This window comes from Gymnoscopelus braueri, assembly GCF_963280865.1.
Source record: "Gymnoscopelus braueri genome assembly, chromosome: 1".
Classification (NCBI taxonomy): Eukaryota; Metazoa; Chordata; class Actinopteri; order Myctophiformes; family Myctophidae; genus Gymnoscopelus; species Gymnoscopelus braueri.
Genome location: NC_137603.1, coordinates 47,974,446 through 47,995,922, shown reverse-complemented (window position 1 = coordinate 47,995,922; position 21,477 = coordinate 47,974,446). Strand labels below are relative to the sequence as shown.

Below are 21,477 nucleotides of genomic sequence, written 5' to 3'. Positions count from 1 at the left end.
GCTGACTGCAATTTAAACGCTAAGGATTTATGCATCTTCTGTCAGCCAATCATATCATGGGAGTCGCGCACCTAATTTGCATATGCACCTGTATAAAAGCGCAGCGGTTACCGCTCAGCGTCGTTATCGTTCCTGAGCTGAAAGAGGATTCCTTTGCATCAGAGATGGTTGAACCGATTGTCCACCGTCAGTTGAGCGCCTACCCTTCCTACATCATGGAGGACACGGCCGTTTCTCTTCACCACTACCTGCTGATGAGGAGGAAGATGAGGAGAGAGAAGAGGGAGAGGAGGAGACAGAGGAGGGAGGAGAGGAGGGAGAGGAGGAGAGAGGACCATCAGGAGTTCCTTGAACGGACTGATCGGTTGCAGCTACAGTTGCTCCAAATCCAACAATACCTCTCCATGATAGTGGCGTAGGAGGAGGAGGAGGAGGAGGAGGAAGAGTTGGAGGAAGGAGTCTGTCACTGCAGTGACCTTGGCTTGGAGTTACATCTCCCACAACAACGGTCCTTTTAAGGGCCACCCAACTGTACACAAAAAGAGTGTGTAGCCTACACTAATAAACTACTGTGCGGTATGAAACTGCGGGGGTCCGCAGGGGGGCCGTAGCTGACATCCGTGAGTAAGAGCGGCGCCGGACTGGTCCGGCCCGCGGCCCCTAGCGGACCGAGGACCCACCGCGCAGTCATTGTCATTGTTGAGAGCGCATCGTTAAAGCACCCATATAAACGCTCACCTGACCTCCACACACAGACACATATGAACCAGACTCACTGAGAGTCCAGACAAACAACAAACTCACGATTTGAACTAGCTATTATATATAAATAAATAGGCTGTTAACTTGTTAACATGGCCAGAGAGAACACTCAGCACAGTTAAATTGTCCGCCAAAGTGCTGAAATGGACAACAATAAACACCTCAGGCGTCTGCTTTTGTTGGATTAAATTGGCTTGGTTTACCATAGCAGTAAACATAACAATTTATAACAAGTAAGACGCACGAACGCTGGAAGCGAACGCAGCTCGAAAATATTGTGTATTTACGGACTTGTAATCCGTGTTATTTCACCGTGATGGGGAGAGAACATTGACATTGTGTGTGTGCGTGTGTGTGTGTGTGTGTGTGTGTGTGTGTGTGTGTGTGTGTGTGTGTGTGTGTGTGTGTGTTGTGTATTTACGGACTTGTAATCCGTGTTATTTCACCGTGATGGGGAGAGAACATTGACAGTGTGTGTGTGTGGCTTCGCCACGCCTCCTTCCGCGTTCGCAATAATCCTTAGGGGTCTATTTCATTAAAGCATTAATACAGGAATGACGATATGTTGCATATGGCAGTATAGATGTTAGACAAGGAGAGCGAGCATAAGAGGAAACAGACAAGAAAATGGCTACTTTTAATAGCTATAGAGAGAAAGTGTTCACCACCAAAATATATATTAAAATGTTCATATTAAGGACTTCCAACAATAATGTGCACTACATGTACCCAAGAGTTTTAGAGATACTAGTGTGGTTGAGATGCTGTGCTTGTGCGTTACCTTCAGCAGCATGGCCAGCATGGTGAGCATGGTGTCTATGTTCTCCTGTATTTTGCCCTGAGTCTGCAGCAGAGTGGAGCGTTGAAGTAGCAGCTTCAACTCCTGCAGTGGTGGAAAGAGTAACACAACCACATCACCTCAGTCAAAGTATGGATACTCCATGACGAATGAAACTCATTCCATTTTCTAAAGTCAAAGTAGGCCTACAGTACAGATAGCCCATGTCAAATAATAGTTCATTCCTACTCGAGTCAATGTATACATACCACAAATCAAGGGTGCCTGCAGGTATCAGGAAGTAAAATATATAGTTAGATTTTGTAGTTTTTATCATATTTGTTTTCATTCAGTAGTATAATTAGTATTTTAAATTTTGGTATAATTACCAGATTTCAAATTATTTTGAAAATATTCAGACTTTCAGGTGATAAGCACCTCAGAATTCTCTGCATCTCCGGCTGATATGCGTTTGAGATATTTTTTCCCACGGTATATTTTCATCTAGACTTGTCAAACCAATTCCTGCTTTGAATTACAATCACGCAACCTTTACAAAAATGAATGCAGAGAGAATTTCCACTGTGTTGGATTTCTAAAGAAAATCTGAAAATCATCATCTACTTGTAGAAACTTGAATCCTGCTGGATAGGTAATCCAGCAGGATTCAAGTTTCTACAAGTAGATGATGATTTTCTGATTTTCTTTAGAAGTCAGCACATTGCTGTGTTGTTTCACATAACGAACACATTTACAGAACTTCTAATGCACTGATGTAGTGTCAGTGATGGGCAAACTGAGGTTTTCTGAACCTCTGAACCTTTTCAGCCAATTGTATTGAGAATGGGTTCATTACTCAAAGCTTGAATTAAAACAAGCTGTAAACATGATTGTCATCTACTGGTGAAATGGGTGTAGTGCAGTCAAATGAGGCAGAAAACTGCAGGTCTGCTGCCCCTCTTATTTCTTTTAAAAAACAACTAAAGACAACTTTCTGTTTGCTGCTGCCTTTGATTGAGTTATTATTTATTTTTTCTCTTTTCTTTTCTACTCTGCACTATAACGGTATCTATTCATTTCTACTTTTGTTTTATGCATCCTAATGTCATTTTATAGTGTTATTATTGTGTTTCCTTTGCTTGATGTGTAAAGCACATTGAATTGCCTTGTTGTTGAAATGTGCAATACAAATAAAATTGCCTTGCCTTGCTGCATTACCCGAGTTTGAAAAACTCTACAAAAAAGATTTAGATTGACTGATCTTGATTTACTGATTGATTTGTTTACATGGTTACAAATGGATATTATGTTATTATATACAAGGCAGAGAGTGTGCTTGGGGTCATGTGACAAGGGAGTGTGCATGTGTGATGGAGGATTAAATGTTTAAAGGGATTTTTTGTGATTGCAGGAAAGTTACCTGCTGAGTGGCGGAGGAGTCCTGGGCCAGTGTGTCAGGGTCATACATGGGTTCCAGAGCCTTCAGAGCCATTTCTGGACGCCCCAGGTGCTGCTGCAGCGTAGACAGGCAGAGACGGGCTTCAAGGTGCTGGGGGGCCATCTGCACGACCTTGTTGTAGCTCTCTGCTGCGTTCTCAATTTGACCTAACGCCTTCTAACACTCTGGGAAGAGAGAGAGAGGGAGATCAGTTTTGTTTTTCTTTTTGTCTTTTCGTCTTTACATGGGTCTATCAATCCATCTAGACGTGCATCATAGCCACAGTTCTACGTTTTCTGCACACCATGCTGTGCGGAGTCAATGCATGTACTGCAGAGCTCTGTCTTGCATGGTGACAATCCCTTGATGCAACCAGAAGTTTACTACATATATTTCACTTTCCAATTATTAAATAGACCCCCTCACATTTATATCCAAGAATGCATTTTTTCCTCCCTATTTATATTTCCTCATAAATCATTAGAAAGTAGACTCAACAGGCTCAAAATCTCCAGCAATAAACAGGTCCATTACTGCCTGCAGTGATCTCCGTTGCCCTGCCTGTGTTCAGCTGTGTAATATTGTTTGAACACTGTGGGAAAGAGGGAGAGATGTTTCAGTTTCATATCTGTTGATTTCGTGTTTCTGATGATTTCTACTGACTGACACAGCGCTGTGTGGTTGTCAAGGCATTTTCAAGCTCCACATACAGTACTTAAAGGTTCGATGACATTCATTTTCACTTTTTATATATATTTTTTTGTGTTTTATGACCTCAATTACACCCAAAAAATCTGAACTTTGAACATTCAGTGGATTTTCTGTGGTCTGGGGTTTTCTGAATAATTAGGCTGAAAAGTAATCTGAGCTTGGCCCTTCGACAGTGAGGTCACAGTCGATTAATCCCTCCCACTCTCCTCCTCGCCCCTCCCCTCCCCTATCCTTTCCTTTGGGGGGGGGGGCGGAGCAGAGGCGATGATTGACAGGCAAAATCCCTCACCAGCGACACCCGCAGGCAAAGATTTCTTTTTTCATTGCAGTTGAAAAGGCTTTAGAAATGTGAGACAAAAACACCTACAGTGAATCACTGGAGTGGAATTTTCAGTTAAAACTTTTTGTACACGTTTGAAGGACCAGGACAAAGACTCTGAATGTGGTGTAAACATGAATGTCATGATACCTTTAACTCATGTAGTAGAATTAACTACGAATTAACAAATTCATATCATGTTGTACCGCTATATCATCTGTCGGGTGTCATATGTCCAAAACTTTACTTTTTAGGATTCAAATTTGAAAATAGTAGATCGACAAGCTCAAAATGCATCGCTTCGAGCCACGTTTGGATCTGCTACTTTTGAGTGACGCTGTAGTACAGTATAATCAAGTAGGGCGTTAATTTACGGAAAAACACATAGGAGGTTTCTGCCCGACAGCAATGATGTGATTGTGTGTGTGTGTGTGTGTGTGTGTGTGTGTGTGTGTCCGTGTGTGTCCTACCAGCGTGTCTAAGCCAGACCACAGCCAGGTTGTATTTGACAGATGTGACCAGGGCAGAGAGGAGTGGCAGGGCTGAGGTATACCTCCAGATAAGCTTCAGCTACGTCCAGATACAGGTCTCCTACCTCCTCTGGACTCTGCTCCATTAACTCTGTCAGCAGTGCCTATGAGGAGGATTAGACACAAGTATAAATACAGATACAGGCACACTATGCTTAGATTTTACTTTTTGCCAGTAGCCAGCCAGGCTAGTCACTTAGAATGTCTACTAGCTGGGGATGCAGTTACTACTAGTCTTGTTATGTATCTTATCAATGTTACATGCTTAGACAAGGGCAAACAATGACATGTCATGTAGTCAAATAAATTAACCAAACTAAAAACTGTACAATAAAAATAGAGCAGAGGGGTTTTACACAAATGGTACCTTGCACATTAATCAGGAAACAGTGTTGTGGCCTTGGATTACCTGGGAACTGTGTTTAATGCGTTGTGCTTGAACTGAACTGTTGTGAAATAACCTGAACTGAACTTTCAATATATTGTGTGTGTGTGTGTGTGTGTGTGTGTGCAACGGTGTGAATTAATAGGGTGAGTAGGGAAGAGTGTGGTGCTAACCACGAACACTTCAATACATGTTATGTAGTGGTTACTGGTTAAGAATGAACATTTTGTCAGGTGAAAAGCCGGACTATTTTGTATTTAACTATTGTGATATCACTCAAATTGAGAAGAAGTTTCACTTTGTATTCAGTCCGTCATACCATGAGTTGCATCAGAAATTATTTTTAAAGTGTCAAACCTCAGATTTGATAGTCAGTGATGCAGAGAGACTTCAATGGCTTTTTGAACAAAAGGTATTTGCATTTGCATTTGGGATAAGCGAACAAAGAGAACATAATTCGATATGATATTATACTGGCTCTTGTGTAATTTTCTTTGTCTAAATTGTGCTTATCGTGCAGCTTTCAATTATTGAGAGTTTTGTCAAATTTGTTAAATTATGTTTTTGGTGTCTTATAATACCATTAGGAATGAGTCTTGGGACAATCCATGAAAATAAGAATTAATTATTTCTTTCATTCATTCATTCATTCATTCATTCATTCATTCATTCATTCATTCATTCACAGACTTACTTCCAGGGGTTTGAAGATCTGCTTGTGTATTAGACAGACCATTAGTTTGGCCCTGATGTCCACCGGCACAGTGTCTGGTATCTCCACCTCCATTATTTCACCTGGAGATCGGTATATATATTTTCATACCAACAGTGTGTCCAGTTAATGTTTATTTTGAATTGAAGAAAACTACAAATGCAATCCCAACCCCAAGGCGGTTGCTTCGCACGTTGCTGGAGTTATAGCACAGATAACTTGAACTGTATATACACTGAGGGCCACTCACCAAGAAACTCTTCTTTTACCACTTCTTCTTCTGTCGTTGGCTCCGTGGCCTCCTTCTCCTTGTCCTTCTCCTCCTCCTCCTTCATACTCATCTGCTCCATCTGCACTGATGTGTCTGCTGTACTTTCATCCCTCACCAAGACTATACCACAGAACTGGACCAGGATCTAGGGAAAACACACATAATTTCAGACACTTCAAGTATACATGCTCAAGCAATTTTCCAAGTAGTAGTTTTTTATATACAATAGAACACTCGCGCACGTCTCTAGACATCTCCCAACAGGACGTGCGGTTCAATGCAAGAACAATTTACAAAAAGTAACCTTCAAAAGAAGGGACCGCACACTCCTCAAATGTAGGATGACTTGCTTTATTGATGCAGTGATGCACAACACGTTTTGCTATCACCTGAGGAAGCATCAAGCGAAACGCATTGTGCATCACTGCATCAAAAACGCAAGTCAGCCTGCATTTGAGGAGGGTGCGGTCCCTTCTTTTGAAGGTTACTTTTTGTATTATTTAGTTGTTTTATATGTTTTATTATATTTGCATGCAGAAGCTAAATATTTGAATATTCGGATGAACATTCCAGTTTGCTTCTCTGTCACCCACATACACACACACACACACACACACACACACACACACACACACATAAGGTGTTACCTGCATGGCCTTGCTGTGTTGGTGGTTGGCAATGAACAGCTCGGCGGCCATGTTGGTGAGCTCATCGGTGATGAGGTCAGGGTGTCTGCCCAGGGCCTCGTCCATCACGCCCAGTGCCGACGGCAGATCATTACTCTCATAGTAACTCTTGTGCATGTGTGCAGACAGACACACAGGATTCAACTCCCAGAACATCTTGAAAATGTGTCACGTGCAACTAAATGCTTGATACACCAGGGAATCCCTGAAGCTGAAGTTAAATAATGACAGCTGAACAAGTGATACCTTTTGATGTCTTCAAAATGACACCAATACGGCACTTCTGGGTATTCTAAAACAGTGGTTCCCAAACTTTTTAGCTCAAGACCCAAAAGAGAAATTAGACGTTTGCCCGGGACCCAAACTAGAGAAAATAGCAGATCTACAAACTCACAACGCGTCGCTTCGTGCCGTGTTGCGAGCTTGTGGATCTGCTATTTTCACTACTTCTTAAACATTTTTTTTACATTTATTTACGGAAATTCCATTTTTTAAATTTTATTTATGAAATACTTTTTGGAAACATTTTGGAATTGTTTTTAATTGATGAAAAGTTGTGACGTTTTTTGTTTAAACTTTTTGAAATCTTTTGAAATAATATATGTATATATTTTTTTTATGTAGGAAACGAGAAGAAAGGGGATATTTACTCGCAACCCATAAAATTTGGTCCGCGAGCAAAACATGGGTCTCCTTCCCGGCCCACTGTTTGGGGAGACAGTGTTCTAAAACATGTGTACGTGTCGCTCCTCACTTGGCCATGTCTTTGGACAGCTGGATGAAGTCTTGTCCGCTCTCCATCGGCAACAGCGACAGGATGCGGCGGTAGCCGTCCATGCACTGCTTGTGCTCTCCTAGCTGCATGTAGAGGTTGGAGCGCTCCCACAGGAAGCGCACGTTGGTGGGGTCGTACTTGATGGCTGTCGGGGGGTGGAGAGATTGAAATGACAATATGAGCAACTAACATTTAGTCGTAAGATGGTGTCCCATGCCAAAATTAGCCAATCTACTTGCTCACAACGTGTTGCAGTTGTAAGCTTGTAGAGCTGCTATTTTCAGGCATAAAGGAGTAGTTCCCCCCAAAAAGTGACTTATTTTCTGTCAATTACACACCCCATGACGCCTTAAATTCAAGGGGACTACTCCTTTTTAAGTGTGCACGTGCCTGTGACCTACCCTTGCCGTAGCAAAGCACAGCCTGCCGCGTGTTGCCTTGCTCCAGAGACATCTCCGCCAGTTTGACCCACTCCTCGCAGTCGGAGGGGTTGAGGTGAGCTGCGATCAGCCCAAACTGCAGCGCCTTGTCCACGTCCTCGTTGTCTTCATAGATCATGGCCAGGGTGGAGAAGGGCTCGTAGGCCAGAGGAGCTGAAGGAGGAAGCGTTAGGGGAGATATTAATCTGGCAGCTGATTTGGCAGCTTTTTATCTTATCTATTTAAATGAACACAGCGCAAAAGGCTGATCTACAAGCTTACAACACGTGTTGTAAGCTTGTAGATCTGCTATTCCTGCTATTTCTGAAATATGTTTGAAAACGTATACACATTTTTTTTGGCAAGGATTATGCAAAAATAATTGCGATTAGGCGATTATGTAATAATTGTGACAGGCCTACAAGGGAGAGGGAAAAGGAATATGTGGGAATGCTAGCTATTTAGAATCACATCTCACTCACACACACAGTTCCTTACCCTGTCTGATAATCTCCATGCACATCACGATGGCATCGTCCTTCTCTCCTCGGGCATAGCGGATGTTGGCTTCACCCATCAGGCAGTGGCGGACTTAAGAGAGGCAAGGTTAGGCGACCGCCTGGGGCCTCAAGAGTTAGGGGGCCTCATGAAAAAAATATAATACATTTCTGTAGCCCTACTTTTAGCTTTTTAATGGATCCCATGTTAGTAAAGTCTGATAAAAGTATCAAACTCCCAAAATGCACCAGAATACTGGAAATTACATTTATTCTGTTAAAAAATAATCTGTGGAGGGGGTCTCATACTACCGTTCGCCTGGGGCCTCCAGATCCTTAAGTCCGCCCCTGCCATCCGGCCCCGCAGAGCCCGGGGCAGCTTGCTGCGGTGACGACGCTCCTGGGCGGACACGCACACACACACACACACACACACACACACACACACACACACACACACACACACATTGTACTTGATGACTTGAATACATAGGACCACAATGGAAACAAGCCCTCAGGGCGTTTTGTGTTATCCTTACCTCTGTACCTTTTGCAAACTGTTAATTAAGTATTCAATCAATAAAAAAAAAACATACACACACTCATTGCATGAGTTCAAAAAAATTGCGTGATTCTCGTCTCTGTGAACTATCACTCGATGTCGTTTCTTTACTATGACTTAATATCGAATCATGACCCTCAGAAAACTGTTAACACTGTACACAGACACAACACAAATCATGAAAAGCAAGAGCGTGCTGCATACTTAACCTCCCCAACAACATCCACTCTCCTCCTCCCCCTCACCTTCATCATCTTCCTGTTCTCACGGTTCAGCTCCATCTCCAAGGCGAACACATCCCCTACGCTCGGCTTCTCGGCCCCCTCCTCCTTCTCGGACACCTCCTCATCCTCGTCTTTGTCCTTCTTCTTCCTCCTGCTTCTCCCACCTGGCCTCTTCGCCCTACACACCACCTCCTTCTCCTTATAGTCCTCATCTTTTTCATCATCAACGTAGCTCATAGAGTCTGACTCGTTGTTGGCGTCCTCCTCCTCTTCCTCTTCCGAAGAAGATGGCTGCTGTATTCTGTCTTCCAACATGGAGGCGAAGGCCTGCTGGACCACAGGGCTGACTCCCTCCTCCACGTTACAGTACCTAGAGAAAGAGCACAGGAGAAGATTAGAGAAGAGAAGAATACGGAGAGAAATGAAAATAATGATAGGGAAGAGGTAATGAGAACAGAGAAGCGAAGAGAAAATAATATCGGAGAGGAGATGTTTTTTAAGTTGCATAATGACACACACACACACACACACACACACACACACACACACACACACACACACACACACACACACACACACACACACACACACACACACACACACACACAATATTTAAAAACAACTTGCATTGTACCAAAGTGCTTTACAGGTCAGAACAAACAGCAAAAGAGAACAGTCAATAACAAAACAACACACAGACATAGTAGTCAAACAGTAGTAACACATAAGAAGCCCGGCAAACCTTCTTAACATCATAGGATAGTGCCAATTCATTCAAAGGCTTGTGAATATAGAAGGGTTTTCTAACAGCGAAGGGAATGCTATTCCATAGTTTAGGGGCTGCGACAGCAAAGGCACTATCACCCCTGAGCTTCAGTCTCGTTATCGGGACGGCCAATGTCCCCCTGCTGACCTGGACCTTCAACTACTACTAAAGTAGTCACTGCCCTCTAAAGAAACAAATATACACAAAATACAAAAAACCCAGCTGGACTGGTTACCTGTTTGCCCAAGGCTTTGGCCAGAGGTTGTCGGTTGAGCGTCAGCCTCCTCCCCATCCTCCCCATTGTCATTACCTGAAGACTGTCTTTTTGATTCCTGCAACCAGAGAGAGAGACAGACTTGATGGAGAATTAATCACAAAATGTTAAGTGCAATGTGCTTATGAAACAATACTTTACAATTCAGTAATCGCATCTGAGAGAGAGAGAGAGAGAGAGAGAGAGAGAGAGAGAGAGAGAGAGAGAGAGAGAGAGAGAGAGAGAGAGAGATGTGGGGACACATCTATACCAGTGGTTCTAAAAGTGGGGCATGGGACCCCCAGGGGTCCAGGGGGTCTCCAAGAAAATGTGTTGATACAGCATCACAACCATTTTAACCACTTTATCGATTTATACGTTGGCTATTCAAAAATAGCAGATATACAAGCTCACAGACAGCGCGTCACTTCATGCCACGCTGCGAGCTTGTAGATCTGCTATTTTTGAACATTTTTGAAAATGTTTGGAAGATTTTGAAAATTTCTAACATATATCGTCTCTTCTGGCTCTTCAATTTGGGGGTCCTTCAACAAAAGTTCGACAACCACTGATCTATTAACCTGGAGTCACCAGACTTTCCACACACATACAACTCTGTATTACCACACTATACCTTCTTCATGGTACATCATACCGTACTTCATGGCGTACACAATCTAGATCAAACTGACTGTACTATCATGATACACAGTTATTATATCATACTGTACCTTAGTCTCTCGTTCTTCTCTCCTTTTGTCGAACTCCTCGAACGTGATTCTTCCTTCCAGGTAGTGTATGAGTTCAGCGCTGAACCCAGACATGATGATTAATCCCCAGCAGACCGAGGTCTCTGCTACTTCTCAAGAAAGCTTCACTTCTGAGAGATAGAATTAATCTAACTATTGTAGCTTCGGCCGCAGCACCACAGCATATTATAGCTTACACTATTACCAATACAACCAATAAACGTAGCCTCACGGCAGTGCACGTAGCTAGCAGCAACGGCCTACCTTACACACGACGGTAGAAACGCATAAGAATAATGCACAATGCATACATCTATGAGACTGCTGATTTATAATAAAGCCCCATGGTTTGACAACAAACTGTCGGAGCCACTTTGAAGAAGAACTACAACAGAACCATGTGACCTCCAACTACTTCAGGCTTAGATGGTTCGCTGTGATCAACATGAGGTGAGGTGCTGACATCTAGTGGTGACTAGCGACAAGGTACATAATAAACTACTATTACTGTGTAGTGTCTGTGTCTCAGCCAAGGACCCCTCGGCTGAGAGAGAGATGAAGCAGGCAGGGACCCCATACTGTGAAATAGTGTTGCAGATTAAACCTTTTCATAGATTTCACTGATGGTTTCATAGACTTGTTTGACAGCACTATCATCAGTGTTGGATTGATGTTAATGTGTATTTTCAGACATTTAACCACTTAAACCCTCAATACTTAGTAAACCTGACCTTTCACTCTGTACTCAGTCTGCTCTTTTTTCCTCTACACTAAGCCTCTAAGCTCACAGCACAAGGCGTTGTGAGCTTGTAGATCTGCTAATTTTGGCAAAAGTTCTCCTCAGAAAAGGGATTCTGGGGTTCAAGTGGTTAATGTAAAAAAAAAAATCACAGAAAAATTTGGTGGCCCCCCCCTGTAGTAACTCTGAGGACCCCCTAGGGGTCCCGGACCCCATGTTGAAGACCTCTGGTGTAGAGGCATGGACATAGTCAAATTGAATTGTTGTGACTGTGCAAAATACGGTGTCAAATCTAAAGACATTTACCAATTGTATACACACCGATGATATCCTAAAACACATGGATATTCATTTGCAGTACATTACACAAAAGTTGTAAACAGTGCCAGTGCCAGTGGTGGAAAGTATTAGTATTTATACTCATTTTAACAGCTGTAAAGTATTTTTACTCACTTTAGCTGCTGTAAAGTATTTCTACTCACTTTAACAGCTGTAGAGTATTTTTACTCATTTTAACAGCTGTAAAGTATGTTTACTTATTTTAACAGCTGTAAAGTATTTCTACTCACTTTAACAGCTTTAAAGTATTTTTTATTCACTTTAACAGCTTTAAAGTATTTTTACTCACTTTAACAGCTATAAAGTATTTTTACTCACTTTAACGGCTGTAAAGTATTTCTACTCACTTTAACGGCTGTAAAGTATTTCTACTCACTTTATCGGCTGTAAAGTATTTCTACTCACTTTAACAGCTGTAAAGTATTTCTACTCACTTTAACAGCTGTAAAGTATTTCTACTCACTTTAACAGCTGTAAAGTATTTCTACTCATTTTAACAGCTGTAAAGTATTTTTACTCACTTCTATTACTTTTTACCCACAAGGTACTTTTTAGTGACTTAGTTACTTTTAAGTACTTAAAGTACTTTCACTCAAATTGTAGATTTTAGTTTAGTAACTAGTAGGCTAGTTTACTTAACTAAACTAAGTAAAAGTATAATTTTTGCCTCTAAGGTCTAAGGTGTAGTGTAGAAGTAAAAGTACTGAAAATTGGAAATACTCCAGTAAAGGAAAAAAAATACCTCAAAATTGTACTTAAGTACGGTACTTGAGTAGATGTATTTAGTTTTGTTTAATGATGCGCGCGCTGTCAGGAGAGAGTGGCACGCGTGGATCACGTGACACGCACGCAAGCAGCTGGCGTGCGTGTCAACCAATCAAAAGGCTGCAAGTCTGTGGACGTTAACACGCTACGTCACAGGCAGCGCGTGCAGCCCGCGAGGTATAAAAGCTTTGAGTACCAACGTCTGCCGGTTCAGAAGACGCACCTCACCCCCACGGCTGCTACCTACCTGAGCCACGGACCACGGAGACAGCCGTTGCTGAACCTTTTTAGGGAGGATATATTCAAACTGCGGTTCTCCATACTCGTTTAGCCGGCAGAGGAGAGGACGCCCCAAGCTGGGTAACTTTATGGAGGATGTATATCCAAACTGCGTAGGAGGATGAACGAATACAAGAAGACTCACTCCAAAACCAACTCACCCCAACTCAAAAAGGAAAACTCACCCCGGAGCTAGGAACACTCACCCCGGGGGGTGGGTAAACTCACCCCAGGACCTGAGAAAACTCACTCCGGAACACTCACCCCGGGGGTAGGAAAACTCACCCCGGGGGAGACGCACTGTGATTGGCCAGTAGTCACTTTGAGTGGCAGTTGGGGCAAACGCAGTCAGTGGGGCAAACGCAGTCAGTGGGGCAAACGCAGTCCCCACCAAAAATATTTACTATTCTGTCCCTATCGGTACATAACTCGGACGGCGCTGATTCGACTAGCAGACCATCGGCTGGTCGTTGCGGGCACTCGCGCCTGGAGGCGCTCGGGCGCAACTCCTCAGCCTCAAGGTCTGCTGAGTCGGCGCGCCTCCGTCATGGTCCAAAACTATACTTTATCGGCGAAAAAAAGAAGTCCGCGGATGACTGAAAAAGTTTTACCCCAAGCATTCTGTGAAAATGGAAAGCTCACAAAGTTAAAAACCATTGGGGTGAGTTTTCCGGAGTGAGTTTTCTCAGGTCCTGGGGTGAGTTTTCCTACCCCCGAAAATCTTGGGGGTGAGTTTTCCTACCCTGTGGGGTGAGTTTTCCGGAGTGAGTTTTCCTAGCAATGGGGTGAGTTGGTTTTGGAGTGAGTCTTCTTGATACCGGATGAACGACTCCTTTAGCCGGCAGACGACGCTCAACGCTGGGTAAGTGCGAGGGCTAGTGAGTGAGTGAGTGAGTGTGTACATTTGGTTACACAATTTCAGGTTAATTACAGTATGATTAAGTTTGGGCATGTTTTTTTGTGGAAACAGTTTTTATTTTATTTATCTTGGTGTCATTTGTAGCTGCCGTTGTAGCCATGGGTCACACGACGGTCGTGTCGTGTGTCACAGTCATGTACCAGTCATGTCAGTGCTAACTGTCGTTGCTAAAGTTAGCAAGCTTCGGGAAAAGTGTGCGTGAGAGATTGTCGGTTGGCAGTTGGCACCATGGTTGGCACGCTCAGTGCGCCTGGCATTTTTTAAATTCACGACGTTAGAAGGCCTGTCAACGGTGTTGCCATGTCGGCTTATTATAAGCGACGTTGGGCTTGTTTTTCCGTAAAGTTGCTTGTAAAAATTGCGGGTTGCGGGTTTTTTTAAGTGTTAAGTTTGTACATGTTTTTTTTTAATCTTGATAAAATGTGTAGCTGTCGTTGTAGCCATGGCGAACACGACGGTCGTGTGTCACAGTCATGTCAGTGCTAACTGTCGTTGCTGAAGTTTGCAAGCTTCGGTAAAAGTGTAGCTTTAGTTTACTGTAATACAGTAAACGTTGTGATGTTGACCAGCCTATTTTCAAACGAAAACAAACCACCGAAACCTTGAAATCAAACGACAACAATCATTTATTTAAACATATTACTTGATAACGCCTGCCAGTTGTAATTATTTTCGTGAGAGATTGTCGGTTGGCAGTTGGCAGCACCGTGGTTGGCACGCTCAGTGCGCCTGGCATTTTTTAAATTCACAACGTTTGAAGGACTGTCAACGGAGTTGCCATGTCGGCTTATTATAAGCGACGTTGGGCTTGTTTTTCCGTAAAGTTGCTTGTAAAAATTGCGGGTTGCGGTTGTTAAGTTTGTTAAGTTTGTACATGTTTTTTTTTATCTTGATAAAATGTGTAGCTGTTGTTGTAGCCATGGCTCACACGACGGTCGTGTGTCACAGTCATGTATCAGTGCTGCTAACTGTCGTTGCTAAAGTTAGCAAGCTTCGGTAAAAGTGCAGCTTTCGTTTACTGTATTTGTGATGTTGACCAGCCTATTTTCAAACGAAAACAAACCACCGAAACCTTGAAATCAAATGATAACAAACGTTGATTTAAACATTACTTGATAACGCCTGCCAGTTGTAATTATTTACGTGAGAGATTCTCGGTTGGCAGTTGGCACCGTGGTTGGCACGCTCAGTGCGCCTGGCATTTTTTAAATTCACAACGTTAGAAGGCCTGTCAACGGTTTTGCCATGTCGGCGTTGGGGGCTTGTTTGTAAAAATTGCGGGTTGCGTTTTTTTGGGGCTTGTTTCTGAAGTGTACTTGCTTATTTAGGCTTGCTTCCTACATTTTAAATTATTATTTAAACCAGAGGTTCTCAAATATTTTCATGAAAATGTTTTGCTCTCACTGCCAGGGAGCATTTGTGTTGTTAATATTGGTGGTTGCGTTTTTTGGGGGGTTTGTTTCTAAAGTGTAGTTGCTTATTTGGGCTTGTTTACTAATGTTGTTTAAACCAGTGGTTCTCAACCATTTTCACGTCAGGGACCCCCAGATGAATATGTGTTTGTCTACGGACCCCCATCTGAAAATATGTTGTGCCAGGGAGTGGGACCCCCACACAAGATGTGTGTTATTTTTTTTCCGAAATTACTTTATTTCCCCCACGATTTATTTTGTTGAAAATATAGCATTTTTGTTGTAGTTGAAAATAGAATATCTACAAGCTCAATGCATTGTGAACTTGTAGATCTGCTATTTTCAAATAGCCGTAGCCTAGTCGTCGCTTCTTTTGGACTTGTTTTCATAGACCTGATTGCTTGTTTCTCTCGCAAGAGCTGGCAACACTGAGTGAGTGAGCTTTCTTACGGGAGATAGCGTGAGAGAAAATAGGGCACAGTTTGTTGTTGTTGCATTTAGTTATTTTTTTACCTCATAATGTAGCTCTGGTCAAGAGCTACTCATAATGTAAAGGATGGTGTACTAACTGTTTTGCATTTAAACAATAAAAAAAACACGGTATCCCGACCGATTTGTTTAATCATGTGTAAACGTGTTGTAATGTGTAAACGTTGTTGTATCAAGCTGTGTTTAATTGTAATGCATGAGGCAAAATGCGGGCCCAAGGGGGGGGGGGGGGGGTGTGTGTGTGTGTGTGTGTGTGTGTGTGTGTGTGTGTGTGTGGGGGCTTGTATGCTCTTGACCTGTGGGGTCAGGACCCACAGGATTTTTGAGGGGTCCCCAAATGACAGTAAAGTGACAATTTATGGACTTTTAAGACCTTTTTAATACCTTAAATAAAGTGAAATAAAAAAAGATAATCACTGCATCAAAAGTCATCAACAAACTATACTATAAAAACTGCTCAAACATTGGCCAAATTATAAGAAAGACGATTTCTGTATCTGTGGAACCGAGTCAAACTAAATGTAATGCTTCAACTCCTACAATTCTAAGTGCTTGTCAGGGTGGGGGGTCCCCAGTTCAAATATTATTTTGGGGGGTCCCCAGTTCAAATATTATTTTGGGGGGTCCCCAGTTCAAATATTATTTTGGGGGTCACAGCCTGAAAAGGTTGAGAACCACCGGGCTACATGTAGGCTATGTGTGGTAATTTGTAAAAGAAAATAAATGACCGTTGGTTGAAAGTAGGCTTATGTTCAGAAATGTGTATTTGGTAGATAATTTCACTGTTGTGCTTCTTGGCAATAACCTTTTATACAAAGATGGAAAGCCTTTTTATTTACCTTTTTAAATGGTGTCCCAGGCCATTTGTAAGGAACATGATTTTGTGGGATGAGCAGCAGCTGAAGTAAAGAATTTGACAAATGGGGCAACATTTAAAAGGGACAAACAGACTTTACAATGGTATTAAAGTTAATGCCAAGAACTTAAAATTGTTACATTTAGAGAAATAGTCAACCAAACACATTTCTGAACTATGTTTATGGCTCTGGCCGGGACCCAAACTTTAAAAACGACACGTTATGAGCTTGTAGATCTGCTATTTTCACAATTTCTTACGTTTATCCTTTTGAAAAAGCTTTTGTATTGTAAAAGATTTTTGACAATCGTTTGAAATAATGTTTTTTTTCCCCCTGCTCCCAGCAGGAAAGGAAAGTACTGGCGAGAGCTGTATGGAGGATGGAGATGACTGGAGACGCCACTGGAAGGCTTGCCCGTGGACGGACTAGAGAGAGGTGGGCATCTCTATGCATGGGTTTCAAAGTTTGACCCTGACCATCGCTTACACAACTGATGAAGTCAAGTAGAAGACGACTCAAGGTAGGAACCTTTTTTTCTTTGCTGCTGCTGCTGCTTGTGTTGTATGCTGTGTACTTATGTGATTCAAGCTGTTGCTCTATTACTGGCATATTGAGACCCAATGACTGGGTGGTTCAGTGGCTGTTTCTGGCTGTGGAATTGAAGACTGATGTGAATCTACAGTGTGTGCCGTGTTGTTTCCACTGTTGAAGGTAGTGAGTTGTGGTTCTTGGTCACTTAAATTAGTTTTCTATTTCCTTTAAAGTTCAAGCTAGAGGTTGTGGGCTCTGACATAACAGCCCTCAATTTCAAATATTGGCTGCTGTTGGAAGGTAGTGAGTTGTTACAGGGTGAATGTATTGTTTCATACTAGAAAAAACATCACCCATAGGGCGTTTGGCCTAAGGTTGGGCGATTGGATGATGATTCAACAATCGTTGAATGTTTTTATTAGGCAATTGTTTTGGACGATATTTGTCCTTTTATTTTGCAAAATAAATGTATCCTAATGGTCTGCCTCCTCCAGAATTAAACTCTTCAAATATAACCAAATAAATGTAAAGCACAATATGAAGAGTGCGCAAAAATGTTAATTGGGCCATTCTAATAATGATTGATGATGGAGGCACACTCTGGTTATGCTTATTTCCGACAAGTCTAGGCTACAAAACTCAGTCCCCTCCCCGGTTGGTAGGCTACTGAATGGAGCGGAGGAGAGCAGAGGAAAAAGGGAATAGCTTTTGCTTTCCTAGTTGTCTGTTTATCAGCTACTGTACATTTGATGATAGTTGTATATATATTTTTATATAAAAATGTAATTGAAACTACAGCTCTAGTTTTTGCAAATGCTGTGCACGTGCAAGCTTGATCACGGAGGAATGCATGTCTCCCTGGTCTCACAAGATCCAGCACTTGATTCTTAACTTTAGCTGTCAAGTCTGGATATTACGCTTCCTGTACCCCAGACATGTTTATTTGCGTAGATGACAGGGGCTGCTCCCTCTGTCCATAGTCATCTTTGAGTGTACATTTATAATGTTCATTTGTTTTCATTTGTTGTCTGTCTATGTCTTCAAACTGTATGTGTGTTATACTGGTTGTATCTGTATTGTAAACTGTTCATTTGTTTTCTAATGTGTTTCACTGTTTTTTTCTGTATTGTAAAGGTTGGTCCATTTCTTTGTCTTTAGTCTGTATCATATGTTTTACTGGTATTATCTGTTTTGTAAATGTTCATTTATTTTCCTTGTCTTATTTTGTATATCTTAATTGTGTTTTTTTTACTGATTTAATCCGTATTGTAAAGCTGTCCTGGGCATGACATTAAACTGCATCCGACAGTGGGGGACCTGCAAGAGGGGACAAAATGAGGGTACCCGAAACCACTGTTATGGTATGGCGTCTCAAATCAGCCTCCTAGTAAGGCTGCGAAGATGAAGAGGTACAAAAAGGAAACAAGGAGATGAAGATGAAGAGAAGTAGTTGAAGATGAAGAGAAGAAGAAGATGTATGACGTCTCAAATCGGCCTCTGAGTCAAGTGGCGATATGGCGTCTCAAATCGGCTTTGAGTCAGGTAGCGGTGTGGCTTCTCAAATCGATTTCTGAGTCAGGTTGCGGTATGGCGTCTCAAATCAGCCTCCTAGTAAGGCTGCGAAGATGAAGAGGGACAAACTGAAGAGAATACAAAGATGAAGGGGCGGCAGTGGCTCTGGGGTAGAGTGGCCGGTAGAGCGGCCAGTTCGATCCCGGGCTCCCCCAGAGTTAGTGTCGAAGTGTCCTTGAGCAAGACACTGAACCCCTAATTGCTCCCGATGAGCTTGTTGGTGCCTTGCATGGTTTCCTCCACCATCGTTGTGTGAATGTGTGTGTGAACATTCACCCAATCTTTGTAAAGCGCTTTGGATAAAAGCGCTATATAAATGTACCGTTTACCATGAAGAGGAGGCTGTATGCGTGCTTGTTTTACGTAAGTATAAACTTGGTAGTGGGTAAGTATGAAAACATTTCCCCTTTCCTTACAGGTCCTGTATTATCACCGATGATCCTTCCCAGTGCATCCAGGAGCTGTTTCCTACATAATATTGTAAATGTTCATTTATGTTGTATGGTTTTTAATCTGTATCGTAGTTTGTTTGCTTTACTGTATGTATCTGTATTGTAAATGTTCATTTTTTTTTGAATATGTCTTAACTGTATCATATTGTTGTTTTACTGGTTTAATCCTTGTTGTTAATTTTAATTATTTATTTTATCTGTGTTTAATCTGTATCATATTGGTGTTTTACTGGTATTATCTGTATTATAACTGTTGTAAATGAGGAAACGAGATGAAAATGAAGAAGAGCAGAGGAAACAAGGAGTTGAAGATGAAGAGAAGAAGAAGATGTATGACGTCTCAAATCGGCCTCCGAGGCAGGTGGCGATATGGCGTCTCAAATCGGCTTTTGAGTCAGGTGGCGATGTGGCTTCTCAAATCGATTTCTAGTCAGGTTGCGGTATGGCGTCTCAAATCAGCCTCCTAGTAAGGCTGCGAAGATGAAGAGGGACAAACAGAAGAGAATACAAATATGAAGGGGCGGCAGTGGCTCTGGGGTAGAGTGGCTGGTAGAGCGGCAAGTTCGATCCCGGGCTCCCCCAGATTTAGTGTCGAAGTGTCCTTGAGCAAGACACTGAACCCCTAATTGCTCCCGATGAGCATGTTGGTGCCTTGCATGGTTTCCTCCGCCATTGTTGTGTGAATGTGTGTGTGAACATTCACCCAATCTTTGTAAAGCGCTTTGGATAAAAGCGCTATATAAATGTACTGTTTACCATGAAGAGGAGCTTGTAGATCTGCTATTTTCACAATTTCTTAGGTTTTTTTTTTGAAAAAGCTTTTGTATTGTAAAAGATCTTTGACAATCGTTTGAAATAATGTTTTTTTCTCCTGCTCCCAGCAGGCCAGGAAAGTACTGGCGAGAGCTGTATGGAGGATGGAGATGACTGGAGACGCCACTGGAGGGCTTGCCCGTGGACGGACTAGAGAGAGGTGGGCATCTCTATGCATGGGTTTCAAAGTTTGACCCTGACCATCGCTTACACAACTGATGAAGTCAAGTAGAAGACGACTCAAGGTAGGAACCTTTTTTTCTTTGCTGCTGCTGCTGCTTGTGTTGTATGCTGTGTACTTATGTGATTCAAGCTGTTGCTCTATTACTGGCATATTGAGACCCAATGACTATTGAGACCCAATGACTGGGTGGTTCAGTGGCTGTTTCTGGCTGTGGAATTGAAGACTGATGTGAATCTACAGTGTGTGCCGTGTTGTTTCCACTGTTGAAGGTAGTGAGTTGTGGTTCTTGGTCACTTAAATTAGTTTTCTATTTCCTTTAAAGTTCAAGCTAGAGGTTGTGGGCTCTGACATAACAGCCCTCAATTTCAAATATTGGCTGCTGTTGAAGGTAGTGAGTTGTTACAGGGTGAATTTATTTTTTCATACTAGAAAAAACATCACCCATAGGGCGTTTGGCCTAAGGTTGGGCGATTGGACGAATATATCGGCTGTCGGCGATTGGATGATGATTCAACAATCGTTGAATGTTTTTATTAGGCAATTGTTTTGGACGATATTTGTCCTGCAGAGAGGAAGAATATGTATGACGTCTCAAATCGGCCTCTGAGTCAAGTGGCGATATGGCGTCTCAAATCAGCCTCCTAGTAAGGCTGCGAAGATGAAGAGGGACAAACTGAAGAGAATACAAAGATGAAGGGGCGGCAGTGGCTCTGGGGTAGAGTGGCCGGTAGAGAAGCCAGTTCGATCCCGGGCTCCCCCAGAGTTAGTGTCGAAGTGTCCTTGAGCAAGACGCTGAACCCTAATTGCTCCCGATGAGCATGTTGGTGCCTTGCATGGTTTCCTCCGCCATCGCTGTGTGAATGTGTGTGTGAACATTCACCCAATCTTTGTAAAGCGCTTTGGATAAAAGTGCTATATAAATGTACTGTCTACCATGAAGAGGAGGTTTTATAAGTGCTTGTTTTACGTAAGTATGAACTTGGTAGTGGGTAAGTATGAAAACATTTCCCCTTTCCTTACAGGTCCTGTATCATCACTGATGATCCTTCCCAGTGCATCCAGGAGCTGTTTCCTACATAATATTGTAAATGTTCATTTATTTTGTATGGTTTTTAATCCGTATCATAGTTTGTTTGCTTTACTGTATATATCTGTATTGTAAATGTTCATTTATTTTCCTTGTCTTATTTTGTATATCTTAATTGTGTTTTTTTTACTGATTTAATCCGTATTGTAAAGCTGTCCTGGGCATGACATTAAACTGAATCCGACAGTGGGGGACCTACAAC

General features: G+C 42.3%; 2 pseudogenes across 2 annotated transcripts in view; both read right to left on the bottom strand.

The window, feature by feature from the left end:
- Positions 1 to 10,912, bottom strand: part of LOC308088817 (general transcription factor 3C polypeptide 3-like) — a 115,202-nt pseudogene extending 104,290 nt beyond the window's left edge. The window contains exons 1-2 of the transcript in view: positions 10,820 to 10,912; positions 10,071 to 10,167 (exon numbers count right to left, since the gene is read on the bottom strand). The product of the transcript in view is annotated as a general transcription factor 3C polypeptide 3-like (transcript). The remainder of the gene's footprint in view (positions 1 to 10,070; positions 10,168 to 10,819) is intronic.
- Positions 159 to 9,822, bottom strand: LOC308081677 (general transcription factor 3C polypeptide 3-like; annotated as a pseudogene). The gene is made up of 13 exons: positions 9,812 to 9,822; positions 9,091 to 9,439; positions 8,644 to 8,683; positions 8,285 to 8,377; positions 7,769 to 7,960; positions 7,347 to 7,512; positions 6,554 to 6,698; positions 5,886 to 6,051; positions 5,618 to 5,718; positions 4,479 to 4,642; positions 2,961 to 3,163; positions 1,544 to 1,645; positions 159 to 248 (listed from the first exon to the last, which is right to left on the bottom strand). The product of its transcript is annotated as a general transcription factor 3C polypeptide 3-like (transcript).
- Positions 10,913 to 21,477: the final 10,565 nt, after the last annotated feature.